This window comes from Xiphophorus couchianus, chromosome 8 (genome assembly GCF_001444195.1).
Source record: "Xiphophorus couchianus chromosome 8, X_couchianus-1.0, whole genome shotgun sequence".
Taxonomy (NCBI): domain Eukaryota; kingdom Metazoa; phylum Chordata; class Actinopteri; order Cyprinodontiformes; family Poeciliidae; genus Xiphophorus; species Xiphophorus couchianus.
The window spans coordinates 2,541,220-2,556,429 of record NC_040235.1 but is presented as its reverse complement, the minus strand read 5'-3'; the positions used below and the strand labels follow the sequence as shown (position 1 = coordinate 2,556,429).

General features: G+C 39.0%; 1 protein-coding gene across 3 annotated transcripts in view; it reads left to right on the top strand.

Annotated features, from left to right (window-relative positions):
- Positions 1–15,210, top strand: part of zbtb44 (zinc finger and BTB domain containing 44) — a 52,296-nt gene that overhangs the window by 11,368 nt on the left and 25,718 nt on the right. The gene's annotated exons all lie outside the window — the stretch shown is intronic.

Genomic DNA, 15,210 nt, shown 5'->3' with positions numbered 1-15,210 from the left:
GACAATTGGTCTTTCTAAGATTGTGTGGTGTGTTATGGTAGATTGTGGTTGCGCTCCAATCCAAATCAGGGGTTTTCCCTGACTGGGAGCCTGTTGAATGTGACAGGTGGATTCTCCTCCGTGTTTTCTGAGGGGAAATTACGTCGGGGAATCCCAAACAGCTGACACGGCGCTACCCGAAGTCCAGCGGACATTGGAGATGATATGTGGAAACAACATTAATGTTTATTCAACATGCAAAGAATATAGAAACGACAAGGGGAGGAGTTGGAGCGAAATTGCTACCGCAGTTGATAAACCCGGTAACTTTTCAGCTGTTCTTCGTTAACGTGACAAATAGGTTCTAATGATTTTCATTCAGTCAGGACTTTACGCTGACACTAGCTACATGCATTGCAGGTAGATTGTAGTAAAGCATTGATTGATGCCTGGTTTTAAAATTAGTTAACTGGACTAGTAGCCATTATTTTGTGCCCATTGTTGGACACCACACCACACGATCGAACCGATCGAACCATTATACCTAGGATTTCTGTCGGCTAATGTGTGGTCTGTCAGGTTTTGAAAATGGGCCGACAATCGGCCGTGCACTGGGCTTTAAACTAAGGAAATGAGGAAGGAGGGTCAGTGGAGAGCACTGGAGTTGAGCCTTTTTTCATTCGGTGTCATCAACAGAAAGAGAAAAAGGCCGGAAGAGACGATAATGCGATAATTAAAATGACGTCGATAGTTTTAATTTATTGTACGATTAATTGATTTACCGGCAACAGGCCTAATCAGCACCACTAACAACACTTCACCACGGATTTAGTGAAATCTGTGCGAGGCGTCTAGCCTAGACCGAGCAGTCAAATGTAATTGTAGTTTACTAAGATTAGGTACCCACCGTTCTTTTGATTTTTAGTACTCTAAATGCATTTTTTAAATGTATTGCCAGAAAAGAGCAGAAATAATTTCAGCCCATTTGTCAGGATCTGTGTTTTTCTATGTGTTTTGAGTTCTCTGTGTCTCCGTGTTATCCTGTCTCCCTTTGATTAGTTCCCAGGTGTGTCTCGTTCCCTGATTACCTCCTGTGTATTTAGTTTCACCTGTGTCTCTGTGTCTTTGTCGGGTCCTTGTCGTTTCTTGCCGCACTTGGCGTCCTCTCATTCCGTTTCTGTGTGCCAAGATGGCACCAGTGTATTTGGCACGCCGTCCGACTCGCTCTCTCTACTTTGTTATTTTTACTCTTTTTGCACATTTATGCTGTTATGGTTCTGGTGGCTTAATTGTTTATGACCGTCAAGCACTTCTGGACATTAAAACTTCGGTAGATCTACAATTTGGATATGGTCCGGGTCCGAGAAACCGAGATTTCCAGTTCCTCACTGACATCCCTAATGAGCTGCTGAGTTTTCCACATTTGATTCCGGAAAGGCGTGTCCGTCGAAGATGTGGTAAACGTGGAGGACTGGCGGTGAGGATTAAAGCCTATTTGGGATTTCTTCGCCGTCGAGGCGGCTCTCCTCGACTGGGATGGTGTCCTCGTTTCCTGAACATAGGACGCCGCTGGATTCGCCCCGTTGTTCCGGGGCTGTGCTGCTCTTGGAAGGACGCGGTGGAGTTTTTCTATCATCGACGGTATGTGGATTATGGAAACCTCAGGCGGTTGAACTATGTTACGTCTTCAACTTGTGTTTCTGCACCATCAACCATCTACCTGCTAGGTCTTTAGCTAATAAGACCTTCGTGCTACACGACCTGTTTACTTCTCGGGATTTGGATTTTTTATTCATCACAGAAACTTGGCTACAAGAAGGTCAATTGTTCCCGTTTTCTGAACTTCTACCTCTGAGCTGTGCTTTTATAAATTCTCCTCGGTTGACTGGCAAAGGTGGAGGTCTGGCTACAATTTTTAAATCCAGTTTCCACTGTCAACAATCATCTATAAACTCATTTTCCAGTTTTGAGCTCCAAGTCTTTGAAGTGAAATTAACTGAACCAGTTCTGTGTGTGGTGGTCTACCGTCCTCCAAAGTTCAACAAGGATTTTCTTCATGAATTCTCAGAACTTATGGCATGGATTACATTAGAGTATGATCATATTTTAATTACAGGTGATTTTAATATACATGTATGCTGCCCAGATAAACCTCTGGTGAAGGACTTTTTGGACTTGATTGATTCATTCGATTTTACACAATCTGTGGTTGGGCCAACGCATTTAAAGGGACATACTCTGGATTTGGTGCTATCACATGGGCTTTGTTTGGATATCATTGAACTCCTTCAGACATGTATTTCTGATCATTTGCCTGTTTTATTTTCTATCAATATTTTATCTTCTGTGGATACAAACAATACTAGACCCATACTTTCTCGTACTATAAACTCTGATACTGCTCTTCAGCTAAATGCAGTCCTTGCTAATACTACATTCCCTACCGATAGCAATCTTGATATTATAACACAGTAGCTCCCTTGAAAACTATAAAAACTACAAAAAAGAAACTTTTAGAGCCGTGGCTTAATGAAACCACTCATGCACTCAGACTGGAATGTAGGCGAGCTGAGAGGAGGTGGAAAAAAGATAAATTGCAGGTTTCATTTGAAATATTGAAAAACAGTTTATTTAATTATCAGAATAATGTCAAATTAGCTAAATCTAAATATTTCATCAATCTTGTAGCTTCAAATAGGCACAGGCCTCAAGTCCTTTTTAATGTCCTGGATAGGATTGTTAATAGCCTCTGCTGAACTTTGTAGATAGATAGATAGATAGATCTTTGTCATTGTCACAAGAACAACGAAATTTAAAAAGTGCCATCAGTCAGTGCATATGCTTAAAAACAAACAAACAAAAAAACCTGTCACAATTCACACACAATGTAAGAAATAAATAACTGGAAAAAAAACAAAACAAGGCTTTCTCTAATTTTTTCACTGAAAAAATTGTAGCTCTTAGAGGCTCGAATACACTATTAGATTTAGATTCCCCAGAAATGCCACAATGCACAGCTGTTCTGGACCATTTTCAGCCAGTTTCTTTAGATGAACTGACCTCAGTAATTAAGCATCTGCGGCCATCAAATTATCCTTTGGATTGTCTTCCTACTTGTCTGATAAAAGACATTTTTCTTACTTCTGGCCTATATATCTTAATGGTGATAAATGCCTCACTTCAGTCAGGTTGTGTCCCATCAATTCTTAAACATGCTGTGGTTAAACCCCTTCTTTAAAAACCTAATCTAGACTCAAGTGTACTAGCAAGTTTTAGGCCCATTTCTAAACTCCCTTTTTAATCTAAAGTCCTTGAAAAATTAGTTTTTATTCAGCTTGAAATGTTTTTAAAAGACAATAATATAACTGAGACATTTCAGTCTGGGTTTAAAGTTGCTCATAGCACTGAAACAGCTTTGCTTCGAGTGTATAATGATCTTCTTTTAACAGTTGATTAAGGCAATGTCGCAGTTTTATTACTTTTAGATCTGAGCGCAGCATTTGATACTGTAGATCATCAGATTCTGTTACATAGATTAAAACATGGTGTTGGCCTGAGAGGCCCAGTATTTGAATGGTTTAAGTCTTATTTAGAAAACAGAACTTTCTCAGTTCATCTAGGGGTGTCAAACTCCAGTCCTCAAGGGCCGGTGTCCTGCAACCTTTAGATGTGCCTCTGCTGCACCACAGCTGAATAGAATAATTAGGTCATTAGCAAGGCTCTGGAGAACTGATCTACACAAAGAGGAGGTAATTAAGCCATTTCATTTCAGTGTTTTGTACCTGTGGCACATCTAAACACTGCAGGACAGCGGCCCTTGAGGACTGGAGTTTGACACCTGTGATCTAGACCAATGTTGTTCTGGGGCCAAACCTTTAAAGTACGGCGTCCCTCAAGGCTCAATTTTAGGTCCCATTTTGTTTATTTTGTATTTATTACCTCTTGGTCAGATTTTCCATAAGTTTACCATTTCATTTCATTGCTTTGCAGATGATGTCCAGATTTATATGCCCCTTAAACTACAAAATGGTAAAAATAAATATCTTCAGCTGTTGATCGATTGTTTAGCAGAAGTCAAATCTTGGATGGAGCAAAACTTTCTTCACCTCAATCAAAGTAAAACGCAAGTTATATTATTTGGTCAGAGTCTTCACACCACAAATCCAGATCTGATTCTTGGTTCTTTAGCTCGGTTTTGTCAGACCTCTGCTAGGAACCTTGGTTTTACTTTTGATAGCTGTTTAAAGCTAGATAAACAAGTTAGCTCTGTCGTTAGATCAAGTTTTTATCACCTGCGGATTTTAGCAAAAGGTAAATCTTATTTTGGTTTTAAGGACTTTGAAGGACTTATCCATGCCTTCATTACATCTCGTTTGGATTATTGCAATTCATTATATAGAGGCCTGGATAAATCACAGATGCAGCAACTTCAAATCATCCAGAACGCAGCAGCACGGCTTCTTACAGGAACTAGGAAGCGTGACCATACAAGGCCCATACTGGCCTCTTTACACTGGCTGCCTGTTTTTTATCAAATAGATTTTAAGATTCTTTTATTAACTTATAAATTTTAAATGGATTAGCTCCGCCTTATCTTTGGGACCTTTTAAAATTTCAGTCTGTGTCCAGAATCCTACGTTCAAATAATCAGCTTTTACTGACAATTCCTCGGACCCGACTTAAGAGGAAAGGAGATCAGGCTTTTTCTGTTGTTGGTCCTCTTCTATGGAACAATCTTCCTTTCCAAATTAGATCTGCCCACAGCCTGGATCATTTTAAATCACTTCTTAAAACTCATTTTTATTCCTTAGCATTTAATTAAACTAGTGTTTTGATACTCTGTTTTTATTCATTTGTGTTATTGTCATTCTTGTACAGCACTTTGGTGCAGATTTATGCCTGTTTTTAAAGTGCTATATAAATAAATTTGACATTGACATTGCCCAGTCTGTTTCGTCCTTCGTTTACTGGTTGCTCCCGGCGTCGAGCCCTGGCTTCAGCTCGGTCGTGCTGCCCGGCGTTTTGGATTATATTGGACTGTGTTAATTCTGGATTTACTTCATTAAACCACCATTTCTCATCTCATCCTGAGCCTGCTGCGTTTTCCTCACCACCTACACCACCACCTCATGACACCATTATGTCTAATAGTTTTTGAGATTTTGGGGTGTAAGTGTTCCTTACCGCAAACCCAACTTTGAATAGAAAAGATGGGGTTTTTGAAAGCCAATTACTCAAAAAAAATAAATCAATTTGACTCTTATTTGTAATGACATTCCTTTGTATATACAAATCATATTGCAAAAAAAGAAAATGCACAGTATAAAGTATTACTTGTAAAATGAAGATTCCTTAAATAAATGTACAAATTTTGAAAAATAAAACGAATTTCAATATTGACCCTAACAGCAGACCTGGCATTTTTGGGATACCATATTAAAAAATGTACATTAAAACCAAGCCCCAAAAGATATTTTGCCCATCCTGCTGTGTTTTCTTAACAGGCTCAATTTTTTGTAGGGGTCTGCAACTGTTTAATAAAGATTTATTAGGCCACAAAAATGCTTCCAAAGCTAATTTGACTCGTTGGAATTTTTTTTTTGGAAAATTGACAAAATTGAGTATTTTTTGACCACTCCCCAAATTTGTATTTTTCATCAGATTTTTTCAAATTTTCTCTGCAACAGGTAAATTAGGCTGCTGAATAACATAAAGGCATCCATTTTTGGCCATCTTCAATAGTTTCCTTGACATTGCTGGTAGGAAATAGGGATTCTTTTGTTTGTTTATAATATATAATCATGTTTATTCTTTATGCATTTCATTGAAACTTCCTTCTTAGATGTCAATTATGCTCCTGCATCAGATAAAAACATTTATTTGTGGCTATCTTCAGTATTTTTTTTTTGATATTGCTGGAAGAAAAGATTTTTTTTTATTTTTATGGAAAATTACCTACTACTGACCATTTGAAAAAGTGCCAAAAAAGTACAGTTTTTATAATAAGTGTGCAGAATTCATTACTTTAGTATAGACACTTCATCATGCTGCCGGCCACATGATGATGCCCTGGGGGGCTGCCCATGCCACCCATATCAAAAACTGCCACTGAGCACATCTGCTTATGCGCATCATCTGTGTGTTGCACAAATTGTACAAAACCAGCACAAACCTAAACCACACATATACAGGTCGTCATGCATAATGCCCATGGCCCACAAAAACAGCTGATCTATTCCACTTTTTTATTATTGTTATAACAAAGCATATCTGTGTGATCCACAGGAGGAGGAGGATGGATAACCCCATGTTCAGGTGAGGAGGTGAAGCGACCATATTTGCTTAATTTTTCCTCTTTTGTAAAAGTTTTGACTAGATTTAACTGTTTACCCCTCCCGCAGTCTTAGTGCGGCGCTCAGGGGAAGCCTAGTGGAGCATGGTAGATATCATGATCAGCCAGATGGGCGATCCGTCCGCTTTTCAGTTTGCAAAACCACAAAAAATCTGTTAAATCGGCATGCCTGCTAGAGCATGCACACGGTAAAATGCTCAGGAGGGCATGGGCATAAATCCCGGGGGGTTGGGAGAGTCTGGACCCCCCCAATCTTGGAATTGTCCCCCCCAAAGAAATCATGAAGGAAACCCTTGTATTTAAACAATATCAATTAGGGCTGAAACGATTTCTCGCGTGATTCGAGGAGTTATTAAAATTCCTCGAGGAAAATTTATCTGCCTCAAAGCTTCTTTAATTTATGTTTTATTATTTAATGCACCGTGTTCCGGCCGGGTTATTACTTGTGTTGCACAGCACTCTCACTTCCTCCTAAGTTGTTAACGAAAGCTAAGTGTTAGCAGCAAAACGTCCAGTTTTCAAGTTTGGCCTGGGAAGATTTTATTGATTCATGATAATGTCTGGGTTTTTGTCGTTTTTCAGGGGGGATCAATAAGCATCCTTAAAACGACTGGCATGATGCCTGGAGTACGGCAGCTTTTCTCCTCCCAGAGCTGCTGCCTGGTGGCGGTTCAGAGCGAACAGCGGGGAAGAGCGTTGAAGGTGTATTTATGCAGGTGATCGGATAGAATGAACACTGCGGGCGACTGCGCATTAGATAATTAACGTAAGTGTAGCTTTACGGATGAACCTTGTTAAAGGTAACAAATATCGCAATTATATTTAGCCCTTTAACTCTCACATTCATAAGAAGCGTTTGAAACGGGCAGGAGGGGCTGAGCGCAGGGGCGGATCTACTGGGGTGGCTGGGTGTGGCAGTTCCACCCCGACTGAGAGCCTTGCCACCCCTGTTGCCTCATCAGCTTGCAACTATGAATTCAATAAATAGTTTTGGTAAATCGGACATTAAACGCATGAATCTCTTTTTTTCCGATAACATTGAATGCAACACAGTGTAACCTGACACCTACTCCTGAGTAGCAGGAAGTGTGAGAGAAACTGGAAGAACAGAGCGCGAGGCAGCAGCATTGATATATATGGATTTATATACTGTATATTACTGGACTAGACATTACGTGACTTATTGTGCGCCACACATACGCCATTGCTGTCTATTGAGTCAAGAATACTAGTGGTCCAGGAAATACCACAATCAGACAAAGAATCAGAAAAAACAACACAAGGTTCAAGGGTTTCACATTTAACAGGTGAGGAAAAGTTTTAATTTAAAGAAAACATTGATAAAGTGATCAGTGGGTCAGTTTTGCTAGCCTAACTGTGGCTAGGCTGCTATTTACTTTGATAACCTATGTGCTGTGCAGTTCGGTGTGTTTTGGTTCCGTTAGCACTAAAACAGGACAATACACACGCCAAGTCATCAGTAGAGCAGGTGTTTAAATCGGCTAATCAACTACCGCTGTGTTCAGGTGAAAAAGTATTAATAATCACAATATAGACATCAAACCTGACAACATAATGTAACAGACTAAATATTCAGTTTTGATGTTTTTGCATACTTTTTTTGTATGGGAAATGTTAGTTTTTTTGGTATTGATTCCCTCTCATAGGCTTGAATGTATCTCTGCTCTATCTGCTCTTTGAGCTGTTGTCTGTCGGTTGCCATGGCAACGGATCAGCGCAGGGTAATGCTGACACACAGAGCAAACTGAACTAATTCCCTAATTTGTTCAGTGTACAATATTGATATTTATAACAGTCATCAAACTGTGGCTCCTACACCATATTTAAAATAAAACGATTGACCAGTATATGAAAAATGTGCCCTTTCTTGCATCTTGACAGGACTAACAGAAACCAAACCGTTTATAGATTTGTATTTTATTTTAGGGCTATGAATTTATGTAGCAAGCATCAGTTTTCTCAGCTTCATCTTAAGCCGAGATGTATCTGATAATAAATGATGGCACTACTAATATTTTGTGACAGATTTCTGCTTGTCCTGCATTGGAATTGAATGGTTTACTGGACATAACTCAGTGACGCAACACAAAGCGACTAATAGGTGCTGTCCAATCCAGTTTCTTTTTTTTTTTTTTTTTTTTACCCCTCCAGGGGGTCTTTTGTGGGCTCTAGTGCCCTTATATGATAGTTGGCTGACAGGAAACGGGGAAGGAGAGGGGGGAAGACATGCGGCAAATGTCGTCGGGTCCGGAAGTCGAACCCGCGACGGCCGCGTCGAGGACTCAAGGCCTCCAAATATGGGTCGCGCTAACACCTTACGCCACCACGGCACGCCCATCCGGTTTCTTTTTTAAACGATGGGAAAATTTGAAGCCCATCCTTCATTTGACAGGTTATAATTGACTGGTGCACAAGGGCAGACGTTACAGACTTTACTCAAAGAGTTCATTGCAGAGGCAACTAAAATCAATCAATAAAAAAATCCTTTCTGAATATCATCTCATGGACACTGAACTAAATACTAAATGCATCTTTCTGACCAGGAGCTGACAACATGTTGAAGAGTTATGGACCGGACAGTTTGGAGAGCGTCTGGTTCAGAAGCACATTTCAAACCTTTGGTTGAAATGGCACGTTTAATTCCAGTCTCCATTACATACAGAACAGAGAAAACTAAAGAGAATGCAAAGTTGAGCTAATCCATTTATAGTCTGAACAGAGGAGCCGGCAGTTTATCTTGAGGAAATAAATAAATAAAGGTGCAGACGTTAATTAGACCGTAACATGTGCACAATTAATGCGGACTGCGAAATATTAAACTTAACTCAACCTGCGGTTTTAACAAATGGAGCTGGTAGACGTTATCATCCCACGCCCATAAGGCAGTGTTTCTCAGTTATTTTCTGAAATGCCCCCCCGGGGATCATAATTTGTATCATGCCCCCCGGTGACCTTCCCTCCCCAGAATGGAAATACTGTTGTGAATCTGTTCATATTTAATAATTTATCTGTACAAACCACTGGCTCCGGCATTGTATGACATTATCAAAACCACTGTTTTATTGTTCTAACTCTCAAAATAATTTCCAAAATCAGTTTATTAAGTGAATCAGTAAAATTTAATAAAGACTCAGTTTGAAAGAGAAAAAATGCAAATGATTCACTGGGATGTGCATTTTTAGACTTAATACAGTAAAACCTTTTTGGTTACTTATCAGCTTCTTCAGTTTAGTTTTCCAGAAGTTACATACTGTAGTTCTTAACATTTATTGTGGAAAAATTTGCAGCAATATTGCTTATATTTCATCTTGTCAGATAAGAAGAGATGAAAAGTGTATAACATTTTGCATTAACAATAAAAAGATAGGTTTTATCTATTTCCTGGCCTTTTTCTGTGAGCTGTGAGTAAAGTCAACTTTGACAAGTTTACTTCACTTAAAATAAATCTTGGAAACTGATTGCTTTGAAAAATGTAAGTAAGTTTAACTACTATCCTTATGTTTTGTTTACTTAATATATACTTGTTCAGTGTACTGAAGGTCTTGTTGTATGAACGTAATTGAGTGAAGTTAATTTAACTTTGTTTAGTGAAGTTGTTTCAACTTAGAAATAACAAGTAAATTATCCTCTTAACTCAGATACATCAAGTTAGTCCAACTTACATGATCAGTACAGTTTACTTAGCAGAATCTAGGAAACCGATTGCCCTAAATAAGTTAAGTAACCACAACATAAGATTTTAAGTTCACAAGATTCAATGTTTTATTTTAACAAAATGATATACTTAGCATAACATAACAGTCAATAACCCAACAGGAACCTGGATGAAGTCTGCCATGGTATCTGAAGACTGGATATTAAGAAAAGTACAAATTAAAAAAAAGAATGAGGTGAAAGTTTTAATTTTCTTGTGCACAACCTCTGACAAACAAAATTATAATGCATACAAGAGACATTGTAGAACTCTCCTCCATCAATGTCAAGGAACACTGAGAGACACCGCCGGGTAGCAGGCCTCATGGCAACATCATTGGTCTACAAGTAAGAAAAACAATAAAAGTAAGCACAAGCATATTCTGAAGAAACTAAATCACATTTTTTCACAATAAGTGGCATAAAATAAATGTTCACCCTTATTTGTTGTCTGACTAAGACTGATTAAAATAATAATTACTGATTCTCTGCAGATGCAGACCAGGAGGAGTTTGTGAGGTTTCCACCTGCTGAGGTCTGCGTTCAGACCTCAGCAGGTGAAGTGCTTGTGATTTAAGTGGAGTCATTTAATTCATTTATTATAAGTTATTGGAGTCACACAGTCAGTGTTTTTTTCACTACAGAGAAAGTTAGATGCATTTATCTGCTTTATTTGTGATGGAATCTGGATTCACGGTTCAACTAGGTGAATATTAACTAAACCGCATAAAAATGCGTTTAAATAGCTGATATTAATATGATTATAATTTGACCGGTAAAAATAGTACATGACCAATTTTTAAAAAAAAAAATTTTTATGCTGTCCAAGATGACAGAGGACAAAAAAGTCTAGCGCGACATCTGATTTATACATAAATATATATATATAAATACATACATATATATATATATAAAAAAAAAAAAATTCCCTTCTCACCCACTGCGGGTGGTTCTTATCCTCTGAGCTCGGGTCCTCTACCAGAGGCCTGGGAGCTTGAGGGTTCTGCGCAGTATCTTGGCTGTGCCAAGGACTGCACATTTCTGGACTGAGATGTCTGATGTTGTTCCTGGGATCTGTTGTAGCCATTGGTCCAGTTTGGGGGTGACTGCCCCGAGGGCCCCGATGACCACAGGCACCACTATATATATATATATATATATATTATTTTATATATATATTTATCTGCTTTATATACTTTCATACACTGGCATATGCTGCCACCTCTGAAAAAATTGTTGCCTCCCCATAGATATTTCTCTAGATCCGCCCCTGGCTGAGCATTACCACTAGCCGACAGGTAGTGGAAGCTGAGCAGAGGCTTCCATCGAGCTGTCGGTTAGTGGACAGCTCTTCTGTTTGCTTCTGTTGCTTGAACAAGAAACAGCTACATCAACAAACATGGACAGACATGACTAATTGCTCTGCAATAGCAGAGCAATAGCTGCTCTGCTATTGCAGACTACACATTTGGAGAGCAAAGAAAGTATGCCTTCATTTCTTACTATCTTCAACCTATAGCCTTTAAAACTACACAGTAAAATCTGAATATTTTTCCATAAAAACCTTGATGCTTTGAACATTAAGTTGAAGTTATACTTCCCAGATATTCACCTACCAGGTTCTTAGCCATCCAGGACATGGGAAAACCAAAAAAAGTTTAAAAATGAAGCAACTTAAGTTATAATTTAAACAACATATAACTTTTGAGAGCCACTACAATAAGTCAATATTTGAGGAATTTTACTAAGTGGAGTCACCCATTAAAACATTTTATTTAGAGTCTTAAATTTTTGTAAAGGTGTAGCAGATATTAGATCAGTGACACTGAACCAAACTCATAACTAAGCATTTGAATTTTAGTTTGACTTCTATGGGTCTCAATAGTTTGCTTACTGAGAAAAACATGTTTGTTGAACATTACCACTAGGCCTGTTGCGATAAATGATAAATCAATTAATCGTAGATAAATTAAAACTATCAATGTCATTTTAATTATCAGCATTATCGTCTCTTCCGGCCTTTTTCTCTTTCTGTTGATGACACCGAATGAAAAAAGGCTCAAATCCCGTGCTCTCCACTGACCCTCCCTTCCTCATTTTACTTAGTGTAAAGCCCAGCGCACACTATCTTATCCTGCACGGTCTTAGAGCTTCGGCAGATTGTCGGCCCATTTTCAAAACCTGACGGATCACACATTAGCCGACAGAAATCCTAGATATGACGGTTCGATCATGTGGTGTCCAACAATGGGCACCAAATAATGGCTACAAGTCCAGTTAACAAATTTTAAAACCAGGCATTACCATAATCTAGGGTTACCAGACGTCCTCTTTTTCCCGGACATGTCCTACTTTTCAGACCTAAAAAGATGTCCTGGGGGAATTTAAAAATCATCCGGGACTTTGGTCAACTGCCTCAAAACACATTACATAGCTTACAGTGCATTGTAGGGCACTGCGCACGGCGCTGCGTGTCACGTAATCCCTGAGCCGCGTCAGTGCGGCCCCCCCCTACCGCTTGAAGTTGTCCGGGTTTTCCCAAAGTAAAATATGGTCACCCTACCGTAATCAATGCTTTACTACAATCTACCTGCAATGCATGTGGCTAGTGTCAGTGTAAAGTCCTGACTGAATGAAAATCATTAGAACCTATTTATGTCATGTTAAGGAAGCTGAAAAGTTACCGGGTTTATCAACTGCGGTAGCAATTTCGCTCCAACTCCTCCCCTTGTCGTTTCTATATTCTTTGCATGTTGAATAAACATTAATGTTGTTTCCACATATCATCTCCAATGTCCGCTGGACTTCGGGTTGTGCCGTGTCAGCTGTTTGGGATTCCCCGACGTAATTTCCCCTCAGAAAACACAGAGGAGAATCCTCGCTTTCTGATTGGCTACTTGTTACATTCAACAGGCTGCGTTAAGCTCCCAGTTGGGAAAAACCCTGATTTAGATCGGAGCGGCAACGACGATCTACCGTAACACACCACACACTACAGCATGATCAGTTATGAAATCTTAGAACGGCCAACGTTCTAAGATTGTTGTAAGGGGAAAAATAGGAGTAAAAGTCATGTAGTGTGAACTATTGCATCAGGTAGTCGATGTGCCCATTTTCTCTATTTAAATCTAATTATTACTGAAGGGCAACATAATATACAGACTTCATAATCTTTTGGTTGAATGCAGTATTTATTTCCACTTTGGCTTTATGTTGTTTAGTTTTTTTTTCAAGTGCGTTTTTTGTTAATGGAGACTGAGAATCCATTTAATTTTTGTTTTTGGTTGTTTTGTTAATTTTGTTTATCAGCTCTTTTTTTTATCAGAAAATAAAGTGTATCTATCTTTGGCAGGAAATTGCATGCATTATTACATCATTTTCATTAAGTCAGTGTAAAAAGGCCTCCAAACAATACTATCGTTTATCGCAATAATTTTTGAGACAATTAATCGTTCAGCAAAATTTGCTATTGTGACAGGCCTAATTACCACTTATACTAGTCATTTTTGGTCCTGCAGTTTGAACACATTAAAAACTTTTTAAACCACGTTACATTTCACTGTAAGTTTTCTGACACCTCCAAAATTACGCTTAAGAAATTTCCATGTCTATTGTCCCCCCCAATAATGAGATGGAATTTACTCCCTGGCGGGAGGGGTTCATTCCATAGCCGACTTAAAAATCTGGCTATTCATTTTTAGCCAGCTTAACTACGAAGCCGACTTAAAAATCTGGCTATTCATTTTTAGCCAGCTTAACTACGAAGCCACATTTAGTTTACAGAAGGAGCAAAAGCTAGAAGGGGTGACTTGGGCGAAGTCCGTTCATGTGTTGATATTCGTGGGGCATCACGCACATTGATTCTACAGATTTGCTACCAATATAGTATTAAAGCTCACAAATTAGTCTTTATTTTGATACCCGTTTCAAAAAAAAATTCTGTGCGAATAACTTCTCTTTTGTAAAAGATGTCCAACATAATGCATCTGATTGTCACCAATAGATGTTTGGGTTGGCATTGGACACCAGAGAGGATCGCTTTCTTTGAACAGAACCCGAGTTTGTAGGATGGACATTTGCTTCTGTTGCTTGAATAAGAAAGACGGCTACATCAACAAACATGGACAGACACGACTAGAAATAAGTTTTCCTGGAAGAGTTTAGATATTGCCCAGTTTTTGGATGTAAATCAATTAAGGTTTTGAAAGAGAATCTTCTTGACAAAGGTTTTTTTCTGTTAGTTTTATTTGCTTTATTACTACTGCAGTCCTGTTCTGTGTCTGACTTTGCCTCTACAGGACCAACACAGAGCGTTCCCCTCTCCTCTGTGTGTGTGGTGGCTAGAGCTCTCTCCCTGTGAGAGCCCCTTCGCTTGAGCTTTGGCCTGATGGAAAGTCTCATGCCTCAGAGAGTCCACATGTCTCATAGACAGCTGCTGAGCGTCCTGCAGCACATTATCTTCCACATGGGGCTGGCTCACATTGCTTCGCATCTGCTTTGATTGTTCTTACATAACTTGCCATTTTGTTCTCCAAGCTCCCCGCCCTCTTTTCAAGCCCCGCTAATGCTGCCCTCTGTTCCCCCTCAGAGAACACCATTGAAGGACGCCCACTGCCTTCCATGATGCACATTTATTTTCTTTCAGTTTCCTTTGGGCTTCTAGGGACTTTAAAAAATATATATTTTCACACCTAATTCTTTACGTTAGGTGTTCCTCTACACGCCAGTTAAACAAATGGTATGTGGGGATGCAGCTAACAATTATTTCAGTAATCGATTAATGGATAGATTAATCAAAAATTTGACACATTCTGCAGATTTTTTTCATTTTCTACTTAATCCTGTTTTTATACAACATTATACATACATTAAACATCCAAATATGCAATAATTTAATTCCTTTTGTTTCTAGTTTTTATAGTTGATACATTGAACAGGAGGACCCAATAACCATACAGCTGGCGCCTCTGCAAAACTCGGGCGCCTCTGCGCCAGCTGTTGTGGCTTCATCTCTGAGGTTTACCTTGGCAAAAATCGCTCATATAAGCTCACCTATATGGACATTTATATCAACCCCCTGTGAGGATGAGGATCCATGTTTCTTTCTAGAATTCATCAAGGTAGGAGTGAAGTTTAAATCCACCGCATTTGCTCTGCTCACAGAG